The sequence below is a fragment of the Stegodyphus dumicola genome, chromosome X2, assembly GCF_044657685.1.
Source record: "Stegodyphus dumicola isolate Sdum_Otavi_A_Nest chromosome X2, ASM4465768v1".
In the NCBI taxonomy this organism is placed as follows: domain Eukaryota; kingdom Metazoa; phylum Arthropoda; class Arachnida; order Araneae; family Eresidae; genus Stegodyphus; species Stegodyphus dumicola.
The window spans coordinates 171,493,750-171,510,386 of NC_140781.1; the positions used below are offsets into that span (position 1 = coordinate 171,493,750).

A 16,637-nucleotide genomic window follows, 5' to 3' on the forward strand; every position below is an offset into this window, starting at 1 on the left:
CCCTGTATGGCAGTCAGCATCCCTAACCAATATCCCTATTGGGTGGCATTAAGAGTTTAAAAGGCAGGCGGAATTTTTCTAGGTATTTAAACAGTTTAAGTCTGTACATATTTATATATGTATTTAAGCTCTTAGTAATTCACTTTTCAAGTATAATAAAAATATATATGATAAACAAGTTTTATTTTAGAAACACCAAAACTGTGTCCTATATGTATTCTTGAAAAGGGAGGAAAAAAAAAAAAACGGTGCAAGGAATTAAAACTTAGTTTTTAAACATTGTAATTATGAATAAATAGCTTTTTCTTTTTTTAATATGCATAACAGCAAAGAATTTTATTAAATCTTGACAGGCATACAGAAGTTAAGGATAGGGACCAATGATGACATGAGTCATAAATTGAAATTTTAATGATAATAAAAAAATGTCTGAGATCCAAATCCTCAACATGTTTTTTGCATAATTTTTTATGACACAATCTGCATCTCTACATATGAGGGTTTTTCTCAGATAAACTCACCTATATTTATATCTCTCTTAAACTACAACTTCCAGCATAACACACTGGAAAAACATCATCAAATAATACTTCTTTCATCAAAACAGAGATGAAACAGGACACCAAGATACTATTTTCTTTGACAGCATGCTTTACTTTCTTTTCATATTCTAACACACAGAGATCATTCACAAAAAGGAAAAAAGATGGCAAAATACAATTTTAATCTATTAAATCCACCTCATAAATTTGACATTAGATAAAAGGACACACCTATCTATATGGATTTCATTCTAAGCTAAAAATTATGATTCAGTAGGAATATATGCTGATAAGAATCAGTGATGATGATAAGAGCATTTTGAATATTTCATAATTACAAAAATCATCTGAGATCCTTATCTTCTCAACACAATTTAACTGCACCTTTTATGACAGGTTACATAACGTGCAGCTGCCTGTATGAAGCACTTTCTATTAGAAACTTTTAATTCTTTGATGCCATAAAATATGTAATACAGATTCTTCCCATGATGTTTACGTTTAACATTTTTGTAGGCCAAGGCAGAAATGTTTATTTAAAATACTTAGACATATACATACACACACACACACACAAATGTTTAAGCTCTCAGTAATTCATTATTAAAATATAATACAAATAGGACGAATATGTGGTATTTTATTGAAATCAAAATTGAGCAATGTTTTTGGAAAAATTGTGCGTGGAACGAAAAATTTCAATTATTTGTATCATGAATTAAATAGCTTTTTCTCTTTTAAAAATGAACGACAGCAAACAGGTTTATTCGATCTTCTCTGACGTACAGAAATCAAAGATAAGGATCAATGATGAGGTGTACCAGTCTGACACTGACAAATTCATGATTACAAAAGCATCCGAGATCCACCCAAGAGATTTTAATTATATTTTCTTTCAACAAAGCACGTAATCTGTATTTACCCATGTGAGGAAATTCTGTATTTACCCATGTGAGAAACTCACTCCTTTTTAACTTTAACTTGATGCCAGACAGCCATAAAAACTATACAAAAGAATACTAACTTATCAAATTTGACAGCTGAAATGCCATGCACTAATAACTAGGCATAATTGTTTTTAAACACGCTTTTATATATTTTCTTCATGTACTGAGAAATACAAGCAGATTATACAGAACATAAGCTAAGTTGGTTAATTACAAGTTTCTTTTGAAAAATGAAATATTACTAGAAAAGATATATCCATATAGATTTTCTTCCAAACTAGGCTAAGAATTTTGATTCAGTGCACACATTTCTCGATAAGGATCAATGATTAACAAGACAGCCCACTGAAATTTTTTTGATTATATAAAAACACCCAAGATCCTTATCGTTAACAAAACTTATCTGCATTTTTAATGAAAAAGCATACAAGTTTATCTGCCAATATGAAAAACTTTCTATTCGAAAATCGCCCATGTTTATGTTATTTTTTTAACTTATTTTCATTGATGTCATAAAACTTAAAGTTGCACATACAGGCTGTTGTACTACTCTACCCACTGTTCTCAGCAATCTCCGGCATGCTATGCGTGTTTGTTTGCATAGGTACACAGGTCGTAAACTTGAGAGTCAAATAAGAGATTTCTTCCCTTCCCTCTCGTGCTCTCATTGGTTCTTTACAATGCTCTACTTTGCAAATATTTACGACGAAAATTTTCATAATAAATGACTGTTCCAGCACAGTTCATGGTTTCTAATTAGGTTGATCATTTTAAACAGGTAATTTTTTTTTTATTGTTATTTCACAGGAGCTTGATCGTTTTATATACTGATAAGGATCAGTGATGATGATAAGAGCATTTTGAATATTTCATGATTACAAAAATCATCTGAGATCCATATCCTCTCAACAGAATTTAACTGCACCTTTTATGACAGGGCACATAACATGTATCTGCCTGTATGAAGCACTTTCTATTAGAAACTCAGTCATTTCAAAAGTGCCTTTCAGCTTGCTTTCCTTGATGCCCTAAAATATGTAATAGATTGTACTTGCAATACTACGTTGATCACTTTTGTCAGCAATCTCCCGAATACAAAGCATTATCGTTTATGTAGGTGCGCACATTGAAAACTTGCAATTCAAAAATTTCCCTCCCTTTCCAATCTTTTGCTGAAATTCGACCTTAACAATGCTCTTCTTTCCAAATACTTATGGCAGTAATTTACGGAATACATGTATGCTTCCCACGCCCTTACACCTTTATTTGTGTCCTGATCAGTTTGTGAAAGGAAAAAGTGGATATTGGCATAGTAAAGTTTAAAAATCTTTTAATTGTAACTGTCTCCTGAGAGCTCTTTTGTTTTAAATGATCACAATCTGAATGAAGCATATAGCTTTAAATAACAAAGACCAAAATTTTATTTTGATTAGTTGAGCTGATAGTCTACTATGGGTTTTTACATGATACTTTTTATGACCACCATGTATATATATGTATTAAGCAAAAATTAACTATATAAATTTATAGGGTATTCCAAATTCATATGTATGCAATGAGTTGGTGCAACTGAAATGGCCATTGAAGACTACAATCTTCACAGGTCGGAGAAGAAAGTTTTAGAAAATGACTTTGTTGCAAATCAAATGATTCTGGAATGTATTTTCTGAAAACAATTTTGTTCTGTTTAAATAACATTATATATTGCTATGACCACCCTGTATATATTACACAAACATGATGAATATAAATTTATACGATCTTCCAAATTCATATGTATATAATCGGTCGTTTCAACTGAAATGGCAATTATATATGTTGGAGAAGAAAGAAAGTTTTAAGAATGGACTTAACAGAAGTTTTGTTGCAAATCAAATGATCCTTTAGTTATGCAGTTTGTGAAAAAATTGCATTCTATTTAAATAACATTATACAGTACAAATTCTGAGATCCGGACGTCCAATATTTGAAATGATCTAAAAATCTGGATCTTAAAGGACACTACTAACCTTTTTATTTTATTATAATTCTTTTGTGTGCTGTATGTATGCACAACATATTTAGGTGAGCTGTTTAATTATATACATATCTAAAATATTTTGATATTTAAATATTTGACACTAAGTATTTGTAATGTTTGCAGTATGAATTCGTTGGTGACGTTTATAATATAATAGATAATTTAGAAGTAAAAGTTTTTAGATATTTTATTTATTTTATACGTGGAAATGTTCTTATTTGGAAAGGGTATATAATTTTTCGCGATAAGGTAATTTCATATACGTTCTTTTTACCGGATTTAAAGATTCAGAAAATTGTCATGCATTTTCGTGAAATTTTTCTAATTTATGAGAAAAAAGCAGTGTACATGGATATAGCGAAGAGTGTGTGCAATGCCATTTTTGTGCAATTCTGGGATTTTTTTTTAAGTAAAAATAAGTCGACGTGTACATGGTTTATGTGTATGTATTATTATGAAAAACGCGCAAGGAGTTTGCGATTGTGCACTTTTTCCCAATTTTGCAGTGAATATTTGTCATCATAAAGCAGTTTTGTTAGATAAAATTTCTAGTATAAGTGTAATTTGGCTAGTAGATTGTTGGAAAGTGTTCAGTAAATAAAAAGAAAAGAAACATGTCTTTACTTCGTGAAGACAAAATGGCAGCGGAAAAAAAAAAAAGAGGGTTGCTGTAGCAGAGTTGGTCGCCAAATTTTCGCCAAGAAATCACCAAGTTACCATAATCTAAAGATCAACCGAGAAATGTTCTAAGAGAAACTCACCTATGTTTATACTACTGTTTAACTATAACTTGCCACACTACATGCCTAAAAACTATATGAAAGAATGCTCGACATGTCAAAACAGACAGCTTAAGTGCAATGCATTAATATCAAAGCACAACTTATTTAAACCTGCTTTTCTATATTTTCTGCACATACTGTGAAACAAAAGCAGATTGTACACAAAAACATACGCTAAGTTGGTTATTTACAAGTCTCTTTTCATAAATCAAACATAACTTAAAATGATACATAGTGACAGAACGAGAAGTTTCATTTTAAACTACACTAAGAACTAAGATTCAAATAGGAATATTTGTCGATAAGGATAAAGATGATCATGACACCCCGCTAAAATTTTCATGATTATATAAAGACATCTCAGATCTTTATTGTCTCAACAGAACTTAACTGCATTTGCTCCGACAAAGCATGCAATGTGCATTTGCCTATATAACAGCCTTTGCTAAGGGAAACTGTCCAAGTATTGAAGCCTTGTTCAAAAAGAACACTTGACTCATCAAAACTGACAATTCAAACATAACATTTAAGTAATTTGGCATTACTTATTAATTTCTCCAATGCATAAATAACATAGCATAACAATTTTTAAACATGCTTTATTTTCTTACAGCACTCTGAAAAATAAGCAGATCATTCACAAAAAATGTCAGTTGGTAAATTATAATTTTATTTTAATAAATCTACCTCATAAACTGGATGTTGCATTAAAGGACAGGTTGCATTTCTTTCTAATGTAAGAATTATGATTCAGCAGGACTATATGCTAGTAAGGATCAATGATAATGAGAGTCAGCTGACATTTTTATGATTACAAAACCAGGTACTGTTCTGTTTTTAGGACAGGGTTCAAAATTGCATGTATGTGTTCATGTATGCATGTATATATGTAAGTATGAATGTACACGTGCATATACATATACACATATATGCACACACATACATTTCTGAATCCGATTCCAATAACAAAACAGTACCCGGAAACATCCGAGATCCTTATTCTCTCAACAGTATTTACCTGCATTTTTTATGACAAAGCACACAACGTTTATCTGTCGACATGAAGCACTTTCTAATAGAAACTCACTTTACGTTCATCACTGCTGTCAGGAGACTGCTAGCAATCTCGTTAAATGCAATTCTTTATCGTTTGTGTAGGTGTACGCGATGAAAGTTCGCAATTGTAAGTTTTTTTCTTTTTTTAAGCAAGAAAAAACACTGTGACGCTTGATGTGTACCTAACTTTGGAACTGAATCACATGACATGAAATTAGGAACTGCAACTTTCACGTTTTATTAAATTTCTGCAGCATATTTTTAAAAAAATTTAGAGAATCCCCCAAATAATATCTTTTAATCCTTCTTGTTTAAAACGAAGGAGTTTGTTTCATAATCTAAAAATTTCAATACTTTAGAGCACATAAATTTTTTAACGTTGAAACGGTGCATGCGACAAAGAGCGAACTAGTAAACAGCATACATAATTAACATAGTTAATACTATATATCAACTAAACGGGGGCGGGGTAAATAGGACGACAACGCGTAGTAATCTGCATTCTCAGGAGGAAACTAGCATCTGATGGGATAGACGGCTGTTGTACAAAGTACGGGAAATGACCTCTACACCCCTACGCGCACTCTTCGCCGCGCTGCCAAATGCCTGTATTATCGCCCTTTGGCGTTATTTAGATATTACAAATTCTTATGTGCACATAAAACTACTTACTTTTTTTATTTATTTATTATACTAGATCACAACTACTTAGCTGTTTATCAAAAAGGGACATTTCTTATAACTTAAGAGATGACCATATGTATCCTTACTATTCTTTTAGTCGCGGAGTTAAAAGTACATACTTGCTTTTCTACTATTAATTTTGGGCTATGCAGTTACCATATAAAATGGCATGTTACTGAAAATCTGTGTTAAATTATCTATAGCATATTGATAACATGTCACAGAACGAAATGAGATTAATGTTCTTAACGCTTATTGATTCAAGTTTTTTTAATGTAAGCTAATAAATGTTGCCTCTACATTTACTCAACTTATTAGCTCGTAGTATATACTACGCAATCTTATCTTTAATTCTGGAACTAACGAACACTGTAGGGAGAAGCAATCGTAATTTACAAGACTTCGAAAGAGCAACCAATCTGGCTAGGTTGAGTTCTACTGCAATTATTTTTCTCGTATAAATGCAAAAGGCATTTGTACTTGGAGAAAATATCCGAATAATAATGTACTTATTATCTTAATGTTTACACAATTTAGTTTTCGTACGCTTACTATATTTTATTAATTTTCTCACACTCACCTAAGTTTCACAGTAAGTTCACCTAATTTTTTTACAGTAAATCACATTTATTATATTATCGACTTAAAATTTACTATTATATTTTATTACAGTTTAATTATTCATTTTACTTTTGTTCGTCGTACCTAACGATCTTTCACTGGGCTTACATACTTTCAGAAATTAAGTCATGACGTTACTTTAAATTCTCACAGTATGGAAATTACAAGCACTTATAAATTACAGCATCACAACTAAGACTTTTATACAAAATAACATATTTACATATCACTCATATACAATCTAACCCTTAATTATTTTACGAAGCTTTTCTTAACAATAACGGGAAATCATTTGTGGAACACAAACACAGCAACAGCTGTTATATAAAAATGAATTCAAAATGCACATAAAATCGAAAAACAAATGCGTCTACTAAATTCAAATTACACATAAAATTGAAAAACAAATGCTTCAACAGTTTCATATTTATTTAGTTTATCTTTTAGTTATATTTCAAATAATTAAGGCGGCGAAGAAATATAAACGAAACATCTAATTCCTCTCCTAATACACATTAAAATATAGTTTCTTATATAAATGTAATAAAGTTATATCTGGCGATTTTCCCCACTATCAGTAAAAGACAAATAGCACATATGCATATAGAAATATGTAACCATTTGTCTTGTATGCATATGAGTATAAATTATGTATATACATAATATTCATTTATGACAAGACATGACATTTATTTATGACAAGATGGAGAGACAAATGTGTATATATATATAATAATCCATTATTAAATAAATTATTTTATTATTTTGCAGCTTTTGCGGAAGTATTCGGCAATTTATTACGATTATTTAAAATGTTTATATACTAATTATACATATAAATTAGTGGTACTAAGTATGTTTAGTGGTTTTAAATTGGGGTTCAATTAAGATTTTATTAAAATTTCAATAATTTTTTTAAATTTTAATTTTGAGTAATATGTATTTAATAAAAAACTTTTATATATTATATTCAGTTTATTTAACGTGAGCAGCATATGGCGGATAATTTGTTTCTTACTCCAAGGAAAAGGAAGACAAAAAAAAAAAAAAAAAAAAAAAAAAAAAACATTTGCTAAATCTTGTATGTAAATAAATGTACCTGAAGAAGCACGTCTAAAACTTTTTAAGTTTAAATATGCATGCATATCTTATAACAGAAGCTGACATTTTTAAAAGTTCCCTATTCTTTCTACTACATAATTTTGTCGAAAGAGAATTTTATATAAAATTAGTAACTTTAATAGCTTACATAAAATAAATACGTAATTACCTTTAACACGGCATACGAGCGTTCATTAATTTCGGCAGCAGTTACCCACGTCATCGAAAACTTGGCGAAACATTTTCAGCCATTTTACGAAGATATGTACGATGTTTGAGGAAGAAACGAACTACTGCGCCTGCGCTAACTTACCCGCAATAAACAAAACAAAGAACAACTCAACGGCACCAGTTATCCTTGAAATTTGTCAAGCCTCATTGTTATCTATGGAGCAAACTGTAAATTTCGCTCCTCCCCAGTTTCCAGCTGCCACTTGCCCTCCCCAGTTTCTGTGCTGGCATGAGTAATTTCTTACAACCCTCACTTGCTTGACAAATATACGGAGGGAAAGATTTGCGCAGTTCCTTCCCCCCCCCATATGAGGAAATGAATGAACTTGTGCTTCTTGATCTTGTTCCTTAAAGAAACTACTCCGATCCTTATTTTCTCCCTTCTATTAATTAACATAATTAAATTAATGTTATGTGATTAATATTACTGCCATATGCATACACATAACACAAAAATGCATATATAGTTTCGACGGAAAAAATAGAGACAAAAACTAAAAGTACAGGAAGATTTATGGGCTCGCAGTCGCAAAGGGTCCCCCAAAACATATCCTGTAGTAAAGCCCCCTCGAGTTCAGGTGAGGTGAACGCTCCAGCACTCAGATCCGCCTTGTCTAAAGAGCCTACCAGCGGCCGAGCGGTCAAGTTGCTGGTCTGTGGTAGTTGCCCCTTGGGTTCGTATCCAGGCGAACAGGCTGGTTGCATTGGCGTTTTCGTGGTTTTCCCCGCGTAATGTGTATACAAGCCAGTTGACCCTCGAAAGTCCTCCACTAAGGCATCCCTCCCCTTAGGCGCATAGCTCTAGTGTACTTTGCCATAATCAAATATACCATATCATACCACCCTGTCTAAAAATTATAAAAATTGGAAGCCCAGAAACGAAAGATAAAACTGCTCTATATAAAAAAAAAAAAAAAGGTAAATAAGTTATTCAGTACAGTTACAATACATTACGCAAATAACGTGCATTACTAGTCTATCAATAGCCCGTTTTATTGCCTTCTTTTTTTCTATATAAATACTTGGCAGATTTTATATTTTATCTCACTACCTAAATATTTTTCCCAAAATTCTTCGCATACCAGAAGCAGAGCGGCTGAAACAGTTGAACAGTGGTGATTCGTCCCATGTTTTATCCCGGCTAACACAAAGATGCGTGAAATTTTCTCGGAGTATAACGCGAACACAAGCTAGTTTCTTTTAGAAAGTCCTTCGAGATGGCATTCTCCTTTGGTAGATAATCCTCGCCTGCTTTGCTTTAAGTAAATCAACGAACCAAAGTTCTTAACCTTCCTTATTCTCACAAAATCTTCGAGAATAAGTACTCCTCACTCCATGACTTTGACAAGTTTACCCGCCAAATTATTTCATGATTTTAGCAAACATATTAGAACTGAGATTCAGGAAGTTTACTCGCGTAAGCTTATTTTTGCCACAATAATGCTTACATCAAATTATCTGCGCAAATTTGTATCAAGTGAAGCGCTTAACACTTTCCTTGAAATAAAGAAGCTGGGAATCTTATACAGAGGAAGCTGGAACGTTTAATTACACACTAAACAGCATTAATCATTTCAACGATTTATTCAGTGTATGTAGTGACTGCTCCTTTTAAGTAACAAAAATATTTGGTTTATTTGAATATGACAAACCACTCAATGGCCATCTCCCTAAGACCAAGGGATGCTTTCGTGAAGGACGCTCCAAGGGAACTGGCTCATATCCGCATTACACATGGGAAAACCACGAAAATACCCATGCAGCCAGCCCTTCGCCTGCTATTGAGTCCAGGTTGAACTGCCAGTGTTCATCGACTTTTCCACTTGACTGCGTGTAGGTCTTAAATTCGGTTAGATTAGGTTAATTGTTTAAGAGAAAGCAGACAAGGGCTGCCTTTCTAAAGGAAGAAATGCCTTCGTAGAGGGCATTCTAAGGCTATCTGATTAGTAATTACGTTACACATATGGTAACTACGGAAATTATCATGCATTCAGCCGTTTGCTGAGATATGAAACCGGGTCGAACTAAAACAATTTTACTCTCGCTGAGTATAAGACGGCGAGCCAAACTTAAAACTCGAGAAAGAATGATAATAATACCAAGCCCAAAGAAGGCTTGCATATAGTCGTTACATCAATAACCCCTTCACCTTACGTACTACTAAATTCCTTCCCTTTATGCTGTCGGCCGCTGTTCCGAAAGTCAAACTTTCATACGGCGCCGCCCAGTCGGTATAGTGGTCAGGGTAGCTGACTGCGACGCCGAAGGGCCTGGGTTCCAATCCCGGAGATGGCATGTTGTAAAGGTCCGTCCCTTCAAAGGAAAGGCGATGGTGGCCCACCTATTAGGTGCCTCCATAATAAAGAGACCACCACATCCGGCCTTGTATAGATTAATGGACTGGGTTACATTTGTAATTATTCACAATCTGCCACTGGAAGAAAAAAAAAACTTCCATACGGGACTCCGGCGTGACGGTACCGCACCCTTATAAAGCTTTCTTTGCCTTTTCAAACAGCGGCCTACCAGTTTTAAGGAAGCGGCACCGTTATGAAGGCGTCTCCTAAATTGTTAGTTTCCTAAAATATTCATCAGACAGTTACGGATTAATGAAGTGAGAGATTTATCTCGCCTGAACTTAGAGACACCCGAAATCTCAATACATAAGCTGCCATTTGTTTTAAAAACTAATTTATTATTTGGAGATCTGTTGGACCGGAGAGACCCTCGCGATTGCGACTTCATAAATCCGCAAATCTTTCGCCCCCCACCACAGACCGAATGAGCACACCTAGTATATGTTCTCTGCGAAAGGACTAGATACCTCGATTTTTCCAGAATTTAACATGAGCCAGTTTCCTTCGGTTCTGCACGAAAGCATCCGTTCTTCAAACTTAGTGTACCTTTCCATAATCAACCACAATATTCGGACGTTTTTGTTCATTGCAGATTTCGTATCAACGTTAGGTGCATACATTAAGATAAAGAAAAGCTGCCCAACCGGTATAGTGATTAGCGTCGCTCACTGCGGTGCCGAAAAGCCCGTTTCCAATTCCAGAGTAGACATTGATGTTTGTAAAGGTAGTGTCGGTGCGGCATGGCGGCTCTCTAAATATGCAGCGAGCCGAAAGTCCTCTCGAGTAGTTTGGTGGAAGGCGAGAGGGATGAGAGACCCTCGGACCCGTCCTCCTCCGGAGTGCTCTCCATCAAAATTTGGGGGCAGAACTGAGCTAAATCGCACTGTCACTTGCAAGGTGCTCAAGGTTGTTGCGCTCCTTGCCACGAGGAATTTCGTGGGCTTGGGCTGATGTTACTGTCAGACAAATGAGCATAAGTAACAAAAAAAAAAAAAAAAAAAGAGGGAGGGGGCTGTACTGCATTATTTAGATTACGGCAAAGTTCGCGAGTGAAGTAAGAGAAAAGGGCTGGTATTTACATTATACGGAGTATAAAACCCGAAAATATCACCCCCAGCCATCCCATTTTGCGGTTATGTCTAAATGCATATATGCTCTTAAAAACAATGTAAAAAATCACATTTCGGCTGCGAAAAATACATCGCGTTAAAATGTATCTCTGTATATTTATTCACATACAAAGTCTTTTTAAAGTACATACACGAATTTCAGAGTTATGGGCAGAGCTTAAATTGTTATCCAATTCTACGTGATGCAGTCTTACTTCTACATCATTTTATGGTTATTTCATCTCGCGTAATATAAACATATTAATTCATTAAAAGTACATTTTTTACACAAAAGCCAAATAAGTATATTTAATGCATTAAAACACTTAACTTTTAGGAACATTAAGATAAGTAATTTCTCATGAAGACATTACATATATAAAGAGTAATATTTTTCCATGTAACGTCTTTTCAAAACACCTTGATGACTTATTGGAGATTTAAAAAAATTCAGAATATGCAGAATTAACTCGTTCATCTGCAAAGCACCGAATTCAGGACAAGCTACTCATGTTAAGTGATCATAATCAGTACTTGGCCTTTGAAAAACAGACACGTTATATGTACTAAGAAACACTGCCAAAATTTCGTGTTCTAACATACATTATTTTTTTCTGCGAATGCTCAAGACATGTACGTGGTAAAGAATTTAAGGATTTTCAGTTCATATAGATAAGGACTCCCCTCCCCCTCTTAGGAACCCCTTTCCATAGCTGTCGACTCATCAGTAAAACCCGTAGATGTCCAATTTTTCATCATAAATCCCAATTTTCCGGTTTTTAATTTTTACTAAGGAAAATGGTCCCCAGCAATAAATGAAATTTATTGAAATAATGAAACTTAAATTGTGCGGATTTCATTCCCGCATCCCTGATGCATCAGCATAGTTTCTCTTGCTAAATTTTATTTAATCTGAATAGTCTTAACTGTAGACATTTGCAGAACTTTTTAAGAAGATTTAGCCAATGTTTAATTAATAAATATTTGTATTCATTTGTATTTTACATCAATAAAATTACTAAGTGTATCCTTGCAACAGTATGTGCAATAGTTACTAATTTTATTCTCATAGTATGTAAAAGTATATTAATAAGTAAAAGCTTTATTATATCCTACTCAGAATTTTCTCAGTACTAAAGTTTAAGAAAATTACGAAATAAAATTAGCCAAAGGACATAATATTTAGAATGTCAATCAAATTATAAATAGTTTAATAACCTCAAATCATGCATTATAAAGTGAATTTAAATTTAAATCAATTTGGAGTTCTTTTGAAATCGCGTCGCCGCTCAGCGTGCAGAGCTTCCGGTTTTCGAGAGCAAAACTTCTCGGCCTTTTCATCAGGTGAAATTTTTCTCCTGAAAATTCCATATTTAACTAAATACGAGTTTGAAAATTTCCACATTTAAGTAAATACATTTGTTAAAAATTTGTTAGCAATCCCACTGCGGGTAAAATTTGTATACGCAAAAGTTTTAACTTGGTTTGGTTTATTTAAATATGGCTAAGCTCTCGAGAAGAGAATGCCTTCGTGGAGGACTTCCTAAGGAAAACTGGTTCGTATGTACGTTACACACGGGGAAAGGCTCGGAAACGGCCATGCAGACAGCCTGTTTGCAGGGATTCGAAGACAGGACCGAACTACCAGTGTTCAGCGACTTACCGTACGGCTGCTGGTTCGGATAGGCTACTTTTAAGTCTAGTTCTTACATAATACAGATTATTCAATAAATATCGTGTTTATTTCTTGAAATCTAATTACTTTGTAAATATCTTCTTTTGCACAGTTTACTTATGAATCAGATAGTGAAAAATTTTATCGAATTTCACATACTTACCTTTCATTCTTGGTCTCGCCACAGAAAATACTTTGAAAAAAAGAATTTGCGAATTTACGTACTTTTAAACTCTTTCAATTTACGTAATTTTCTCTCCTAACATTTTAGTGCATTCGAATCGGAAATGAAAAAATGTGCTTTCTATACACCATTTACGTTTTAAATCCTAATGGAATTTAAATTAACATATGATTTATAACTCATTTAAATTTCAATCCTGAACATATTAAAACTCATTAAATTATTTAAATTTTAAATACGTGAAAAAGTTTGATGCTTTAAATCAAAACACATGAACCATGTGTCAAACGCAAGATTTAAATTTCAGTCACAATAGCTATTTGACTGTTATTTCTTAAGGAGTTGCTACACTTGTTTCGACAATATATATTCCTAAATAAGTAATGTTACACTTGTTTCAACGATTTATTTTCCTAAATAAATAATGTTACACTTGTTTTGACGATATATTTTCCTAAACATACATAAATCTACAGAAATTCATTAAAATAAACTTACCAATAATTTAGAGTATACCAATCACAGGTGAATGAATCAATTTTTTATCACTTTTAGTGTCAGTTAACGAGCACACACAGCATAAACACGTGGCGAACACAAATCCGGGTAAATAGTACGTCATACCACATGACACACTAGTATATTTCCTCACTTCCAACTTATACCTCATTTGGAGAATACTATTTACGGACAGCAGGACAGTAAATTCCCAGCTGCATGCCAGAATAACAATAGTATCAAAGTATCCCTGACCTTGATGGGCTAGTAAAATTTCTACCTGGGCTTCGTTTACTGAAAAAGTTTCAAAAGAAATTCACAAAAGGCAGTTAGCCTTTGTGAATCACAAAATGGATACCGATGACGTAGTTAGATGGAGTGGAGTAGGCAGTCTGCCTCGGGTGGCATATTTTTGGGAAAAGCATTTTTCGCGTGAAACATTATTTTACAGGGGTTAGTCATCATGGAAGTGGATAAAAATAAGGAGATTCTAAATTCCTATACAGAAATAAATTGAAAAGAAAGTCGTATTTACGCTAAATAAAATAGTCAAACAAATCACTGCCAGATTTCAACAACTACATACTATTGTTATAACTTCGTCGAATTTTTCAATGAAAAATACGAATATTAACTAAATTATGATCCCCTTTAAGAGAGAAATATTTCAGAGTTTTGTTTCCGTTATTGCTTAGAAAAGCGAAATAGGAATATTGAAAGGCAGTCCTTTTGAACTTTTGCAGTTTCTTCTAAAATGCAAACTCCAAAACAAAGTTCCAAAAACTGCAGCGGAACATTCTTCATAACTGCTGAACCTGTTCCTAGTTGCAAGAAGAGTTTAATAAATAAAAAACTCATTTGAGATCTACAAACGTATATTTTGCAATTAGGTTTGGTATGGTATAGGTTTATTTGATTACAGCAATGCACTCGAGGACTATCTGCCTAAGGCAAGGCATCCCTTCGTGGAGAACTTTCTAAGGGCAGCTGACGCTTATCTATGTAATACATGGGGAAAACCATGAAAACGCAGTTGCAGCCACCCGTTCGCGAGATTCGAACCTCGGACCGAACTAGCAGTGTTCAGTGACTTTACCGCTCGGTCGCTGGTGGGCCAGTTTTGCAGTTAAGAAATTTTTCAAACTATCTGAATAATGGTTAGGTTAGGTTACATGAATATTGCAATGCACGTAAAGGATGCCTTCGTAAAGGACTTTCTAAGGGAAATTGGCTTGTAATCACTGTACACATGAAGAAAACCACGAAAACTGTATGTATGCTAGCCCATTCGCCTGGGATCGAATTCTCAATGCTAAGTTGTTGTGGGATAAAAGAGGCACCTAATTAATAGGTGGGCCCTTTGTTTAATTTGTCTCTGATTTGCAAGCCCCTTCTTCTTTTCGCTTCTTCAAAATAAATTTATAGGTTATTGGAATATGGCAAAATATATAGAAGGGCTGTCTGCTTGTGGTGGGCTACCTTCGTGGGGTTTTTTCTGGGGGGAAACTGGTTCGTATTCACGTTACACGGGGGACCACAAAAAAAAAAAGTTCTTTCGCCTGGATTCACCTAGGTCGAACTCCCAGTATTCAATGATCCCGGGCTACTCAGTTCAGAAAAATTACCCTGAATTCGCAATATTCCAACTTCAAGGAAGTAATATCAATGAATCAGCCGCCTAGACGGTATAGTGGTTAGGGAAGCCTGACTGCGATACCAAAGGCCTGGGTTTCGAATCCCGGAAACGGCATGGTTGTAACTATCTGTCTGTCCCTTCAAAGGAGGCGACGGTGGCCCACCTATTAATTAGGTGCCTTCGCAATAAAGAAACCACCACATATGGCCTTGTATAGATTAATGGACTGTGTTACATTGTAACTGTTCACAATCTGCCATTGGAAAAATATATATATATATATATATATATATATATACCAATCATGAGTGATAAATGTTCACGAAATAAATAAAAGGAGGAATTTTTTCCTAAGTACAGTGACTTGTTAATAGTAATAACAAATAGCCTTATGCGTAAGATTTACCGCATTCAAAGATATTTAATCTAGAACATTTTATGAAATATTAAAGACACTTTTAAAAAATTTAATCTCTGTGTTTTTAAATAAACAGATAATTAATTAAAAAATTAAGATCATCAACGGGGAGAGCTAAATGCTGATACGGAAAATTAAAAACAAATGAAAAACGCAAATAATTTTCTCAATGAAAATGCTCTGAATACTACAAAGTAGGCTTTATTGTGAAGAGGTAAATAATGTGAAGGAGCATTAATGAAATTACATAATAAGATCTAAAAAATTATTTGATTTTATCCTAAAATCCAAAGAAAATCCCAGTAAAAAATATTTCTAGAGTTTCATGCTGCTTCCTTCCATTACTTTAACCTTTTTTTTTTCCTTTTCTTTTAACTCTTTTAGTAAATCATTTAAAAATGCCCGACTTATTTTCAACCAGAACACAATACGGATATAATTAGTATTCTAGGTCCATTCGGACCGATATCAAACGTCTCGTAAAGTTAATACTTATTTGGTATCGCCTTTCAAACATTTCTCCAGACCGAGTTAATCCCTTAAAAGCGTTCCTGAGGAGCGGAGTGAGATTGTATTTACTCATATTCTCGTTACATACAAACCATGAATGTATGACGAAAACGTTTGTGCCAAGGGTAGTCAAATGATTTTAAACGCAAGCCAAAATGTCTTTTTTAGTGAATCCTGCGGGCAAGGCCGTGACGATGTTTTGTGGTAGGACGCGACGAGGAGAAAGAAAAAAAAAAAAAAAAAACTCCCTGGTGGAAGTTAACATT

The 16,637-nt window shown here is 33.8% G+C and overlaps 1 protein-coding gene and 1 long non-coding RNA gene across 3 annotated transcripts in view; one reads left to right on the forward strand and one right to left on the reverse strand.

Moving 5' to 3' along the window:
• Positions 1 to 14,183, reverse strand: part of LOC146992968 (uncharacterized) — a 58,146-nt gene extending 43,963 nt beyond the window's left edge. The window contains exon 1 of the mRNA XM_085809203.1: positions 13,808 to 14,183. The gene's annotated coding sequence lies outside the window, so the exon portion shown is untranslated. The remainder of the gene's footprint in view (positions 1 to 13,807) is intronic.
• LOC118196245 (uncharacterized) overlaps positions 1 to 16,637 on the forward strand; it is a 96,546-nt gene that overhangs the window by 48,043 nt on the left and 31,866 nt on the right. The window contains exon 1 of one of the 2 annotated variants that reach the window (XR_004759396.2): positions 5,378 to 5,474. The exons of the other annotated variant lie outside the window; for it this stretch is intronic. This is a non-coding gene — a long non-coding RNA (uncharacterized LOC118196245). Of the gene's footprint in view, positions 1 to 5,377; positions 5,475 to 16,637 lie in introns of those variants that run through there. 2 annotated transcript variants of the gene reach the window in all.